Consider the following 15,112-nt stretch of genomic DNA (forward strand, 5'->3'; position numbering starts at 1 on the left):
GTAAAGAGTCCTAGGAAGATTTTCCTTTGTGAGTTTTTACTGTGATGCGTTTTGTCAGTAATTTCAGCCATTGTGTGATGGACAGCTGTCCAACGGCTCCAGTAGCCTGTTGGTTGATGGTGACATCTTGGCTGGAGGAACACGTCCCGAAGATATGGATGTATTGTAGCTGTTATTAATAGTGCAATGTTTGCATATGTCTGGATTAATCTCATTTAAAGATGTTTGTGTTATGTGAATTGTGCTCAGTGATTGGTATGCTGTCTGGAATAGTCGATTAATACTTCCTGTTATTCCTATATATTTAGATTTTTTGTGAGCTGACAATTTAGCTGATTTAATCAATGTTTCATTAAGCTGTTGATTACATACACTTAATTTGTAAACATATCACCTGCTAGGTGCCGTCGTAAAGTTGACCCCAAAATTGTTATATTTACCAATATTATCAACATGCTCAACTCAGTATAAGCTGAGGATAGAATGAAAATACTACTTTGCGATTCCGGGAAGGGTTATTGCCTGAAAACTTTGCTGTCAGGAATTTTTGGCGACATCCAGATGCAGGGTGTTTTGCAGCTTCGAAGCTGTGCATTCTGAGGGCCCCTTAGCTGTTAAATTTTAGCTGCTGTTTCCCCAAGCAGGTTCCAGTTAGCACAGCTGATGTTCTGCTGACCTAGGGAGGCTGAGAACATTCTGGCGATTGCTGTTTTATGCTTCCATATGGTGGTGGCCTTGGTTATTTGGTTGGCTGGGTTTAGTAGTGTTACGTATTTATTTTTGTTGACCTTGATCGAATGGTCTTTGTACTGAACTTGGTCATTACCAGACACCAGAGAGGGGCACATTCTTGTTGCAGCAGCTGAAGAGAACAGATTTGGCCCAGGGATGTGCTTCTGCATACGAGCAGAGAGGCACTCACACATGAGGGGTGAAGTATGGTGAAGGATGGGTTTTATGAACATAAACCTCAGAGGGGTGGAGGTGCATTATTCCCATATCACCCCACCCCCCAGAGTGGTTTATCCCGTTTAAAATAGGGCCACCTGCCAAAAGAGACATTTATTCTTCAAGGAGAAAATATTTGCTCATTTAAAATAGATGATAAGAGCATGAAATGTGTCTATGCATGAGCCAACACGTCAGTTCCTGCAGGAGCTACAAAGGCAGCAGTAAACAAGCTAATTTATGGCCAGGTATCCTTTTAGGAAGCCTGCAGTTATGGCTGATTAGCTTGGGGATCTCATCACAGACGAGGGTTCGCCGTTCGTGGCGATGAAGTCCCAATAACGTAGAGGGCATTTCAGAAAGACCAGCTCTGCATGTCGAGGTGTCTGGGCTTCTCTCCTGCCTGACCTCCATCATTTCTGGGTGGATAAGTCTTCACATTCACCAAACATATGGAATGTCCGACTCGGAAAAGCATCCGCATTTTCCATTTCACGAGTCGCACTGCTGCAGCTGGCTGTGTTGAAATTGCTGTCATTGTAAGTATGAATTTATTGTATGAATGGAGAAAATGGACACATTGATAAATACACATGGCCATCAGGTTGTGTACTTGTAGTGTTTGTTTTGCAGTCATGTGAGAACCACTAACCTCTTTGGGCTGTTTGTGCACCAATCAGAACTGGGTGTTTAAGCATGCTGTGATATAAACCTCAGCTCAGCAGTTCATGGGTGCGATGTGGCGCTGTAGGTTACACCTCTGCTCCTGTCATTAGAAGGTCACCGGTTTGAATCTCAGCCTTGGCACAATGATTGCATCTCTTTTGGGCCCCTTGAGCAAGGCTCTTAACCTCCTGAAATACTCCAAGGGACCCCGATAAATAGTCTGACCCTATGCTCTGATCCCAAGCGTCACTCTCACTGTGTGTAAATGTGCCAAAATAGGGAAAACGGGACGTTCCGTTTTACAAGTGAAGCAGCGTTTAGTATATGCATTTTAATTTTTATTTCTAGTGTGCATTATGCAAGAAATCAATGAGCTTGAATGGTGAATGAATGGTGTGAAACACAATAAATGCCCATTTTGATAATTCACACTTCTGGCACATATTCTGTGTGTGATTGATCTTGATAGATCTCCTTGCCCCCCAGAAACGATCCATCACAGGGCGAACAAACACACTCAGTCGGACACTTTAGGTAATTTAAAGATGATAGTTAGCCTAAGAACTGCAGAAGGAAGTTGGAGTATCTGAATAAGACCTGTGTGACATGGGGAGAACATGCAAACTGCATGTGCACAGAGTGGAGGCGGGTTTTGAACCTTGTATTCTCTCAGTGTGAATCAGTGTATCAGGTCCAGTAGTCTATGAGGGTGGTCTTGTCCGGTAGTCTATGAGGGTGGTCATGTCTGGCAGCCAGTGAGGGCAGTTTTGTCTGGTAGTCTGTGCGGGTGGTCTTGTCCGGTAGTCTATGAGGGAGGTGATGTCTGGCAGCCAGTGAGGGCAGTTTTGTCTGGTAGTCTGTGCGGGTGGTCTTGTCCGGTAGTCTATGAGGGAGGTCATGTCTGGCAGCCAGTGAGGGCAGTTTTGTATGGTAGTCTGTGCGGGTGGTCTTGTCCGGTATTCTGTTAGGCCGGTCATGTCTGGAAGTCTGTGAGGGCAGTCATATCTGGTAGTCTATTAGGGCGGTTATGTCTGCGAGACTGTGAGGGCAGTCATGTCCGGTAGTCTGTCGTGGTGTTTATGTCTGGTGGTCTGTTAGGGCAGTCATGTCAAGTAGGCATGTCTGTATACTGTTTTCATGTCCTTGAGGTCAATGTTCTGTGATTTATTTTCCAGTGCTCCTGTAAGAACCCTAAATCCGTCGTTATACATTTTTCATCTTATAAGATGACGCTGTGCAAAGCAGCTGAAATGACTATAAACAGTTTGAAGTTCATACCACCAGGTATTTACCCCTGAGGTTAGGATGTACCTGGCACAGGTGTGCTTAGTAACCCAACAGCAGTAATCGGTTAACTAGCAGGTAGGGCAGTGCTGAACTATTTTAGCTAACCTGAGCAAAGCTGCTTCTTTTTACAGGAATTCCATGGTGTCCCCAGTGAGCATGCAGACCTTTCGGCAGGTTTCCTTTTAGCATCCTTTTAAGTAGGACGCATATCAGACCTGACATGGTTGATGCAAGAAGCAGGCAGGATGGCGGCCCACAGGGGCGAGAGGGTGAAGGAGACCCTCAGACATGCGCCGTGACGTGGGTGTGTGTCACAGAGCTGTTTTCTGGATTACAGCTCCTCAGCACCTGGGGTTTATGTAATGTGAAGGCAGTCAGCCAGCCAGAGAAGGTGTTGGAGCAGTAGACGCTCAGCCAGAGGGGTACGATGCTGTCGCTTGCTCCCGTTGCAGCCTCAGGGAAGGCGACCCTCTTGCCGAGGGCAGCAAAGCATCAAGCACTTGTCGCGGGCAAACTCAAACAGATGCCTGGAGAGTGAATGACACGGGGCGCTGTTTCACGGTGCCCCTGTCTAAGGTGTTAAACAGCCGCCCCCTCCTCTGTCACCTCCCGTGCGTCACAGTCTCTGCGCAGCTCACTCTGTCAGCTTCAGCTCAGAACAGCCTTACAGATATTCCTCCAGAGAGCCCAGCCTCACACAGCTTGGTGTTGCAGCTCTGGCTAAAGGTCATCGGCCCAACCAGCCAAAAAACAGCACCTCCCAGCTCTGGGCTTTGTCATCCTGTATTTTCCTTCAGTTAAGGGCTGTTCCTCTCTTAGCCCTTCAGCCACAGAATGAACCGACAGCATCCATTAGACCTGAAAATGTGCATTATAATGTCTGTTGTTAGGTTGCGATTCATTTATTTAAGCAGTATCGCTGCCAGGATGCCTGTCTCTGGTACTAAATCTTTTATGGTACGTCGCATGCTTTGTGAAAATCCTCTTGCATTTTCTGGTGTACATTTTACTGTGATTTGCATATTTATAATCCTGTAAAATCAATTTTTATGGTTTGTATTTGAGCTTAAGTGCATCCTGCTGATATATGCTCCTGCATTCTCTTAAATGTTATTTGCTGCATTTTGGTGCGGCAGAAAAGAGTCTCTGGCAAATAAATTAAATGTAAATGTGTCACACATTCTGGATTTAGTTACTGGGGAACTGGTCATTTTATGCTGACATGGTGTGGCACAGCTACTGTATACAGGGGGATTTGGTTGTGTTTGTGAGGAAGACATTATGAATCCTATGAGATAGTAATATATATAGTATTATACATTCAGTACTCAGTATGTAGGCCCTTTAGTTATAGCTACATCTCTATATCTCTGTGTTTGCATAAAGGCGTGACTGGGCCTGTGTCGATGAAAAACAGACCTTTCACAATCATCCTTCATTTTCCTTGATACTGGGTGTCAGGTGACCATCTGCCATCCGAGGTCCTGCTCCTTTGTCTGCTGTCACGGCAGCTGTGCTCTCCGTCGACCTTGCCCCGCGCGGCTTATTGTTGCTCCGTTTTTTCCCTTCCCCTGAATACATTACAGACAGATGTTCTAGCAGGCAGCGACATAATTGCATTTCCGACATATCAGTCGATCTGCAGAGGAAGTTATTCGATTTAGCACAATCGTTTTTCCAGCAACGAAAGACCCATCGATATAACCCAAGCGTGGGACACGCTGGGCAGCCGGAATGACCTGGCTGACCAGACTGTGCATGGACAGGGAAGGTGGCTCGAAAACATTACACTCTGTTGTCTGTTTTCGCTACTGTTTGCACACTGCACACTCATCACAATTAGCTACTTACTATAAGCATACAAAAGCTGCTGTACCTTAACAAAACAAGTTATTGAACTCATAACCACCCAGATAATAAGTTTAATCAAGAATAAATAAAAAAAAAACACATATAAACCTACAGACCACCAAATATTAAGTTGGTGACACTTTACGGGACACAAATAATATAGCATTATACTATTATTTAGGCATTAATTAACCACAGACTAAGTCTTAGTTGCATACTGATCTCATGTTAATTCATCATTAATGAATTGTGATGTTTTATCCCAAGCAGTTACTGTATTTGTTAATATATGTCTTCATTCAGTAAACATTTCTGATCTACTAAAGGAACTACTGAAGGAACTACTAAAGGAACTACTGAAGGAACTACTGAAGGAACTACTGAAGGAACAAGTAATGAATAACACAAGTGAAATGCTGATCTCATGTTTGTTCATCATTAATGAATCGCCAGATGTTTTATGTCAAGCGACTATATTTGTTCATGAGTTATACTTCAGTAGTAACTGAGTTATTACTAAGTACTTGTGCCCCATCAAGTAAAGTGTTGACATTAAGTTTAGTATACTTTGTAGAGTAGCAGGCAGTATTATCCTGTTAGACTCTGAATGATTAACAACCAGGTAAGATATTACTACTGCAAGGCAATCCATCATTAAAGCTAATGTAATTCAGTAAGCGGTTATATACAGCTCTGGAAAAAATCCATAGAAATATATTTTTAAATCTGCATTTTTTTCTATGGTAGCCATTCCATGCACAATAATTGTTGAATTTCAACACCAACATACCTGATTTATTGCAATGAGGTATTGATTGGCTGAACCAGACAGAACACTTAATGGTTTGGGAATCATATCCATGGACATCCATCCATCCATCCATCCATCCATTTCCTTTACCCACTTGTCCTATTCAGGGTGGTGGGGGTGGACTGGAGCCTATTCCAGAGGTACACTCACACTATTCACACCTGTGAGCAATATGGCAACTCCAATTAACCACAGCATGCTTATGAACTACAGGGGGGGAACCAGAGTACCTGGAAAAAACCCAACCATGACACAGGGAGAACATGCAAACTCCGCACACAATGCCACGGTGAAGACTTGAACCCTGGTCGCAGATGTTTGAGGAAACAGCGCTAACCACTGGACCACCACGCCACTTTACCTTAGGGTCCATCACGTACTTGACCATCCTATTTTTAAAGGACCAAATGGATGTTATTAACAACAGCAACCATTGACTGTGCCAAAGATGAAAATGTCTGAAGAAGAAGAAGGTTGCTGTGCTGGTATTGCTGACAGACGGTGCTACAGTGAGAGGCTGGGTGTTTCCTGGCTTAAGATCTTCAGCATGGCTGTACATAAGAACAGCAGGAGACACTGAGAATGACCAACAGCCATAAAGAAAAGGCAGAAGTGACAGCAGAGATGACCGCCAATATGACAGTGCCTCATGAATTAAAAGATGACTTCAAGTGACCTTCAAAAAGAATAAGAAACTTAAAGTGTTGTGAAGAGCACAGCAAGGATGGTTTAAAATAGATACCCAGAAGCAGGGCTGAAGTCCCACACAGCAAAGCCCTACATCAGTGAGCCAGGTTGGAGGTTATAGAAGATCATCTTCTCTGATGAGTCTGATTTTAAGCTCTGCCCAACACCTGCTCATCTGATGGCTTGACAGAAACCTGGAGAAGCCTACAAGCCCCAGTGTCACAGCTACTGTGACATTTGGCGAAGGGTCGCTGATGATGTGGGGGTGCTTCAGTAAAGCTGGAATCGGGTAGATTTGTACGTGTGAGGGAAGCCACTCAAGCACTGAATACAGTTGTCCTAGAAGAATACTCCCTTCTACTCAGACCATGTTCCTCAGCTCTTCAGTTTTTCAGAGTTTTTCAGCAGGACAATCCTCTGCGTCATGCAGTCAGGTCAATCAAGGTGTGGATGGAGGACCATCAGATGAAGACCCTAACGTGCCCAATCTCCAGACCAGATGGCAGGTGACGACGGGTGGTCACAAGGCATCAAATAAAGCTGCGATGTGTGACTTTTAGACCAGAAGTTAGATGTGTCTGAAGTCAGCCAGGAACAACGTCTGCCAAGATGCATCAAAGCAGTGATACAGAATCAGGGTTATTTCAACAAATACTCATTTTTCAACCCTTCCTACATTAAAAAAAATAAATAAAAATTAGTTTTTAACATTTTGTTTTTTTTTTTTGTTGTATTTTGTGAACGGTGTGGATCTATGCTGATATAAGAATGCAGTGAGTGGTGTGGATCTATGGAGATATAAGAATGCAGTGAGCGGTGTGGATCTGTGGAGATATAAGAATGCAGTCAGTGGTGTGGATCTATGCTGATATAAGAATGCAGTGAGCGGTGTGGATCTATGCTGATATAAGAATGCAGTCAGTGGTGTGGATCTATGCTGATATAAGAATGCAGTGAGTGGTGTGGATCTATGGAGATATAAGAATGCAGTGAGCGGTGTGGATCTATGGAGATATAAGAATGCAGTGAGTGGTGTGGATCTATGCTGATATAAGAATGCAGTGAGTGGTGTGGATCTATGCTGATATAAGAATGCAGTGAGTGCTGTGGATCTATGGAGATAGAAGAATGCAGTGAGTGGTGTGGATCTATGGAGATATAAGAATGCAGTGAGCGGTGCAGATACATGCTGATGAAGTGGAAGAAAACATGCAAATGCTTCATGAAAAAAACATGGGTAGATTGTGTATACAAATTACTATGTACACATGACAATAAGGTACATCAAAGATATCCATTCATGCTATCTGACTATGCATATACATTCCATAAAATTTATATACAGAATGAAACATCTCTATTGTTGTACTTAAATTATTGTGATAACTTTAACTAACTTTAACTTTAACTGACTTTAGATTTATAAGCCAAGCACCTTAGGTGCAAAGGCACCTATTGTACCTATTGTAGTGCTTGTATGGTATATTGTTATATAGCAGTGGTCACCAGCTGGCTCTTTCTGCTTTTCATTTGGGCCGAAATACGAACCCAAACCTTGATATTACTACCATAATAAAAAATCTTCTATTTTCAAGAGCAGGCACAAGTGTTCAGTGACTCGGTTTCTCGCCCAAGGTGTCTTTGAGCCCTGAAATGTATATTTTTATTTGAAGCATCTAAGAAATTGGACACCTCACTCCAGCCGTAGAGTGTCTGGTGTTGACAGTCTTTCTTTCTAAATGCATTTGCCTTTAATTTCATATGTTAGCAATGTTATGTTATCCAGTTAATTTGGTCTCTGAAATACCAAGATATGCATCTGAAATTAAATATTGCAGTTATCCCTACTACTAATGCAAAGTGTTTTATTGCAAAACATCAAATTATGTGGGGTGCATGATAAAATCCTGTTATATCTATTGATATGTATAAAAACTGTTAAAAATATCTAAAATAGCTTTTGAGCTGTTAATATTTCCTTGGGAACTTTAGGTCTCTAGGTTGACTAGAAAGCCATGTAAATAGAATTCCACCCACTGTGATTTTTCTAGACAGGCATTGTAAGAGGCACCCACGTCTTGTGGCATGTACGGTACAAACGAATCATTTTATGAATCATTAGCTAGGAGGGCAAATCTGACCCCCATTTTGATGCTCGTTTTGAAACAATCTTGCTGTTTGATCTCACATCAGAGGGACTCGGCACTGACCCCATAAACAACGCTGTCTTCCTGGGGGTGCTGTCATGGCCCCGATCGCTCGAAACTCACCATGCTCTCACTCCTCACAAGCACAACCCTTGAGTAGGTTACCCCCAAACCTTTCTATTTCCAGCTCTTGAGTGGGAGGGATTGGGGTGGAATGAAGGTGCGTATTGAATGTGGATGGAAGTAAGGCTTAGGGGTACTTAAGCATAGCCGGGTGAAGACTGGCGGAGTTCCTTCCCTAAGGTGATCAGCTCTGTCAGCACATGGCTGCGGATATAAATAGAGCAGCAGATTGTCATCCAGCTCCCAGCTTTTCAGACCCTGCTGCCCCCCTGCGCTGTCGTGTCCCCCAGCAATCCGGCTGGCTGTCCTCTGCCAGACCCTGCAGCAACCCGCCGGAGGGAAGAAAAGCCCGCAAAGTCGGAGGAGGGCGGATGTGCGGCCGTTCCTCATCTCATAGCATAGGCTCCAGGATGATCCCGCATCCTCTCCTTTTCCCTGCCCCTCTTTGCTTTCCCGGTCACTGTCCGTGTGTTTAGTGCACCTGCTGTCAGTAGGAATATCACCACATATGAGAGACCCCTTCACAGAATATCGAAATTCTGCATGAAAAATGTCATGTCGACACAAATCGATTTCCCTGTTTTGTTGAGAATGTATAAATATTTAGCTATTTATGCCCGTTACGCTACAAATCTCCTGCCGGATGATGTACTGGCCCCTGGATTCTTTTGACGTTTTTTCTTGCAGTATCCTTGAGAGAAGGTCATTTGTTTGCTCTGCTGAAGCTGCTCCAGATTCTCAGGGGTGTCGTAACTTTGCCTCGTCGCCCACCTGTGCTCTCTCCCTCCCCCTGCCGCTTGTGACCTTTGTGTTGACGTTCAAAGATTAGATGCAGCTCCTCAGAAAGGCAGTACGGCAGTTTTAACTGCGTCCATCTAAAGCTGGGTATGGTTGCATACAGCGGCCTTATATTTATTGAGTAAAAGGGATGTTCTGTGTCATTTCAGTCCCTGGTATCATTCTGCAAAAAAGGCAGCATGGAGAGGAGCACACTCCAACGCAAACACCTGCTTCTGGTTGCTGGTAGTGTGAGCTATTCCCCAGTGAAAGGTTACAGCACGCATTTCTGTTAATTGAAAATTTCCTGACAGCACCGCTGCACATGCAGTCTGGAGGAGTGTTTGGAGATGTTATATTAGCTGAGCCATTAAGCCGTTTCCACTGCAGCATGCAAAGGGGGATTAAAGGAGTGAGAATCTGCAGATAGGCAGCATGGGTGTGTCCAGAGTGTGTGATGCTCTGATTAACATGCTTTTTTCCAGCTATTCCACTCATGCAGTTGTCCTGAAATATCATTTGACGGTTCACTGATCACGGTGAGGGATGATGAGGGAGAGAGGAGTGAACGGGCTGTTTCTATTGGCCATATCTGACTTCCATCTCTGAAATGCTGGGAAGTTAGTATTTAATCCACCACAGCAACCCTGTATGGATGGATGGATGGATGGATGGATAGATGGATGGAGGTGTTTATCTGTTAACTTCTTGATAGTGCACTCGTTGTTAAAGAAAGAGTTATATGTCTCAAATTCGAAACAAATCTGCATTAGGCTAATTGGATTCTATGGGATAGACTCAAGACTCCATGTGATCTAGGGTTGGAAGATGGATGAATGGATATTCTAATTTGTGGCATTACTTCCCTTTCAGCTGAACACCGCAAACCTTCCCATTATAAATGCTGTGCTTAAAATTCTCCTCATTATAACTCTTTCAACAACAGGGTAAGAATCTTGTTTGTGTAACATTAACATACTAAATATTATTATGCAACTTTATTTTAGGGCTGTCACTATAGGCTATATTAATAATTGAGTAATCTACCGATTAATTTGCTGATTAATTGAGTAGTCGTTTATGTAATATATGTAGCAGTTGGTGTGAGGCAGGAAGCAGCCTTGGACGGGGCCCCAGCCCGTTACAGGGTGCTCACTCGCTCAGACATACGGTCATTTTAGGCACTTCCACCTCACTTAGGTTGCATGTTTTTGGACTGTGGGAGGAAACCAGAGGGTCTGGTTCATCCCCTCAGCTCCACTCTCACGGGGAAGGTGTAGAGTCACTGTTACTTGGTTAATTTTGTCTTAAAACATTGAAATACAGCACACAGGTCAACAATATATAACATATAGAGCGTAATTTGCAATATTTGTTTTATTTTGTTGAAGAGTGATAACTTAAAATGTGGGTCTTTCCGATTATTAAGTACAATTTCAATGGCTGTCAATGGTGAGGCTGCTTCACTGGACCCATGCAGAACAAATAATTGCATCATTTATTTTTGTCTCTAGGAAACTCCACTTGCAACAGTGAAAATGTCTGTCTGAAATACTTTCAGTTGTATATTTGTAGACATGGAAGGAAACCCTGTAATTGCATTTTGTTTTAACCACACTATTTTAATAAAAGAGCTCATGATACATTTGATACATTGCTTTAACTTAAAATTAAACATTTAGCCATTTTTATACGGATATTTATACGGATTTTTATCAAATTCAGTTTTCCTTTATGGGAAAACTGCATTTTCCTTTATGGGAAAACTGAATATATATATAGTTCCCGTCAAAAGTTTGGACACACCAACCCATAAACCGGTTTATTCGTATTATTTTCTACAGTACATTCTACAATAATCATAAAGACATCACCACGATTGTATAAAATGTATAGAATTATGCACTGGACAAAAGAGTATTTTTTTTTGTTGTGGTGGACAAGGTGGGGCCCCTCTGTGGGTTGGAACTCACAGAAGGTTGCCTGTTAATATCCCATGGTTGGCGGAATGATCTCGCCATTGGACTCTTGATCAAGGCCCTTAACCCCCAGTAGCTCCAGGGACTGGCTGATCCTAATTTCTGCTCTACATCAGTTTCATGAGGTGGCCTCTCAGGGTGCTTCCCCGGCTGTCCTGAAGTTCCCACGCACACGCTGAGGACTATTTGGCCACTTTTCCTTCACTCCCTGGTCAAACTCCTCCCAAACCATATCTACTGTGTTGGTCTGGTGGCCAGGTCATGTGATGCGACACTATCATTCTCCTGCAGGTGGCTTGGCGTGTCCAAACTTTTGATTGGCACTGTTTATATATGTATATTATGCGTGTATGGATGCATGGGCCGTCTGTCAGATTTATTCTGGCACTGCCGCTGCATGCCACTGTCGCATGAGAATACCTGCGATAGTCAGATAAGTTACACTACATCACTTTTACATAGGAAACAAAACTTTGCAGTTTTAATGATGGTTCCCTTTCAAGATTATCCAGTATACGTTAAAACAGCAGTCTGATGTTTCCTGCCACTGCTTTTTCATGAGCTCCGCATTTGCTTTCTAACAGAATCACGATCATCATCCTTGCTGTTAGACTCACAAAAGACATTCGTTATCCACTGTATGGAAACATTTTGCATTCCAGAGATGATTTTCAATGCAACACCACCAACTAATTTGAGAAACTTTATTGGTAGATAATAACAAGTAGTATAGTTTGTTTATTTGTTTGTGTGTGTGTGTGTGTGTGTATAATGGTTATTAATTGATATATGATTTGTATGTAAGATGATTCAGCTAAATGATGTTTTTGAGGTAATATCTTATTTCAGTTGCACTGGGGGAGTCCGTGGATTGAGATAATCACATTATTGGTGAGACTTCGAATGTCTTCTTTCAAGATGTCGTTGCATTACAGTCCTGCTGTTGTGTTAGTTCTGTGACGACTGCATTTTCATACGCTTTCAATGCGATGTGCTCCCATACATCTGAGGCCTTCGCCTTCCCATCTGGACCCTCATCCGCTACGCTCCGTCTTCCTTCAACCATATTACTGAGTAATGGAGACAAATTTTAATCCATGCCTTCCAATAATCAAATAATCGAGTTTATTAAGTAATCAAGTAATTGTGACGGCTCTTCTTTATTTAAATTTTATGTATGTATGTATGTATGTATGTATGTATGTATGTAGTACCCTGCAATGGGTTGGTGCCCCATCCTGGGTTATTCCTCGCCTTGTGCCTGTAGCCTCTGGGATAGGCTCTGGACTCTGAATAGGACTAGTGACTTCAGAAAATGGATGGATGGTATGTATGTACATATATATGTATGTATGTATGTATTATTATTATTATTATTGTTGTTGTTGTTAATTTAATTTAATTTAATTTAATTTTATTTTATTTAATTTTATTTAATTTTATTTAATTTAAGTGATTTCACTATTGGACCTTGAGCAAGGCCTTTAACCCCAAATCACCACAGGTGATTCAGTACCTTCACTTGTACATCTCTTTGGACGAAAGTGCCTACTAAATAGCTAATTGTAAGTGTGATGCAGTCTAGGGTCAGAGTGAACCTGTTACCCATTCCTGGTCAGGGCAGCCTGCCAGCCTCTTACATGTCAAGCAGTAGTTCAGCTATTATAATTAAGGAGACTTTTGCTTCCTGAGATTTTGCTAGCAGTAACAGTCCAGGCTTGAGAATTGGTGTGTGGGCCAGACCAGCTGCTCCAGTGTCCTGAGCACATGATCCTGGGGGAGGGTCGTGGGGGCTGGGCAGCCATACACGGAGCTCCCCTCCTCTCACACAGACACATGCACAGAGGTCCGGCCGCAGAACAGGAAACCCATCCCATCTGGCCTCATCCATACACCCACCATGGATGCTACTCATGCTTTTAGAGCCATATCCTAGGACCTGACTCCCCACCCCACTGATCTGTAAATTGCGAGGGGGGGGGGGCTCCTCTACAGGCTCGCCGAGCTGCACGTGGGCAGGAGGGATCGTCAGTGATGCGTTTTCACGGTGAGGGTTTGGTGGAGGCTTCTTCCACTAAGGGCAGGGAGGGACATGGTTTCCCTGCATTAATGGGGATTAATGAAGTCCCCTGGATAACTGTGGCTGGAGGCAGGAATGAGAGAAGCCGTGAGGCGTAACCTGGCTTTGATTCACGTTGGCCTAGTTAAAAAATTCCCGGGGTTAGTGGGCTGGCGGGGGTTTCTTTCAAGCAGCGGGGATGGGGCATGAAAGCGGTGGGAGCCCTAGCCACACCCCCGTGCTCCTTAGGCTCACCCGCCCTGTCTACCCGCTCAGCATCCATCACGGACGCCGGACTCCACCCCTGCAGCAGTACGACGCTTCACGCTGTTTCATAAAACTAGGCTAGGCGCCCTTGGGAGACGGACTGCCTTCCTTCCTGCTGTGCCCTATGTACCTCCTGCATGGTGACCCTTAATCTTTGTCTTTTCATTTTTATTGTGCGTTGTTTGTTTTTTTATGGAACTTGCCCCCCCGCTGAGACGAGGATGTGGCGACTGCTTCACCTGCCTGCTCATGCACTGTGCATCTCCGGAGTAACCCCCCTCCCCCCCCCATCCCGCCCATAGAACCCACCTTCTAGGAAAAGCAAACAGCTATGCTCACATGAGCTATTCAGGACAACCGTAGGCCTCTTTTAAAGCTTCATTAAGGCACATGTCCAGCTTTCTTGAGCATAAGAGAGGAATATGTAGAGAGTGGCATTAAATGCATGACACGGTGCAGTGATATATCTCTGTTTATGCCCTTGCAGAGCTTTGGCCCACCCTGATCGCGGAGGCCGGCTTCTCTGCTTCCCTGTTAGGCCCATTGCTCCACGCCGCGTCCGCTGGCTGTGCGTCTGCCAGGCTGCGTTAAACTGATTTCATTAATTCGATTAAGGTGAATCCCCAGCTCAGATCATGATGGCCCCTCCCACGTCGGCGGGGGACGTCTCGATTTCCTCTCACCATGCACTTCCTTCCTCGGCTGCTCTGCGCGCTGCTGTCTTTGTACCCCATTTACAGAGTATGTAAAAAGCCAGGCAAGATTGGTTCCTCCTGGTTCCACAGCATCCCAGTTGCATGACAATGATGAGATGCTAGGAGCTGCTTTATGCATGAGGGAAGCTCGGTGGTTAATTACGCCTCCAGCAGAGCATGGGAACTGAACCCAAACAGGCATAAGGCTACAGTGCCCCCCAGCTGGGATTATGCCATGAGGGATTCCCACGTAAGCATCACGTGACGCACGTTGTCCAATCAGAAAGGACTCCAAAGAGAGCCTGTGGTGATGTGACCTTGGAGTCTGGACTGAGGGCCAGGTCAGATGAAGAATCTGTGACACAAGTGGAGCCCGTTGTAGTGATCTGGCCAATCCGTGGTGGGGGGGGGGGGGGGGGGAACGAGTATGGGAGAGCCCGCCCCCACACGTGCCCGTGACTGTGCCCATGTGGGCTTGGGGAGGAAACATCTCGCACGCTCCACGTTGGAGTAGCGGAAGGGCAACTCGCAGAGCAAATAAATAACACAGACTGAGTTCAAAGAGGCAGTGTGGGCGGCTGTCTTCCTGGACTTGGCATGCAGGCGGACCTGGAAACAGGGGCTATTTCCTGTTCATCATTACAGCCATCATTACTTGCGGCTCTGCGGTAAAAGGCATCATCCAGCTTCCCCCGGCCTCTACCACGCACGATGCTCAAGGGAGCCCGTTCAGAGATGGGAGTTTGTTCGCTTCGTCGAGCTCTCGTGGGGATGGTGGGTTTGATGGAGACGGGGAAGGGAGGGGTGAAGCACCG

The 15,112-nt window shown here is 44.5% G+C and overlaps 1 protein-coding gene and 1 long non-coding RNA gene across 6 annotated transcripts in view; one reads left to right on the forward strand and one right to left on the reverse strand.

Moving 5' to 3' along the window:
• The window catches only part of LOC125745415 (calcium-dependent secretion activator 1-like), an 86,874-nt gene that overhangs the window by 21,721 nt on the left and 50,041 nt on the right, over nucleotides 1-15,112 (forward strand). The gene's annotated exons all lie outside the window — the stretch shown is intronic.
• LOC125745461 (uncharacterized) lies at nucleotides 1,598-5,622 on the reverse strand. The gene is made up of 3 exons (XR_007398680.1): nucleotides 5,543-5,622; nucleotides 4,321-4,472; nucleotides 1,598-3,759 (listed from the first exon to the last, which is right to left on the reverse strand). It is a non-coding gene; the product is annotated as an uncharacterized LOC125745461 (long non-coding RNA).

Source organism: Brienomyrus brachyistius, chromosome 6, assembly GCF_023856365.1.
Source record: "Brienomyrus brachyistius isolate T26 chromosome 6, BBRACH_0.4, whole genome shotgun sequence".
Lineage (NCBI taxonomy): Eukaryota > Metazoa > Chordata > Actinopteri > Osteoglossiformes > Mormyridae > Brienomyrus > Brienomyrus brachyistius.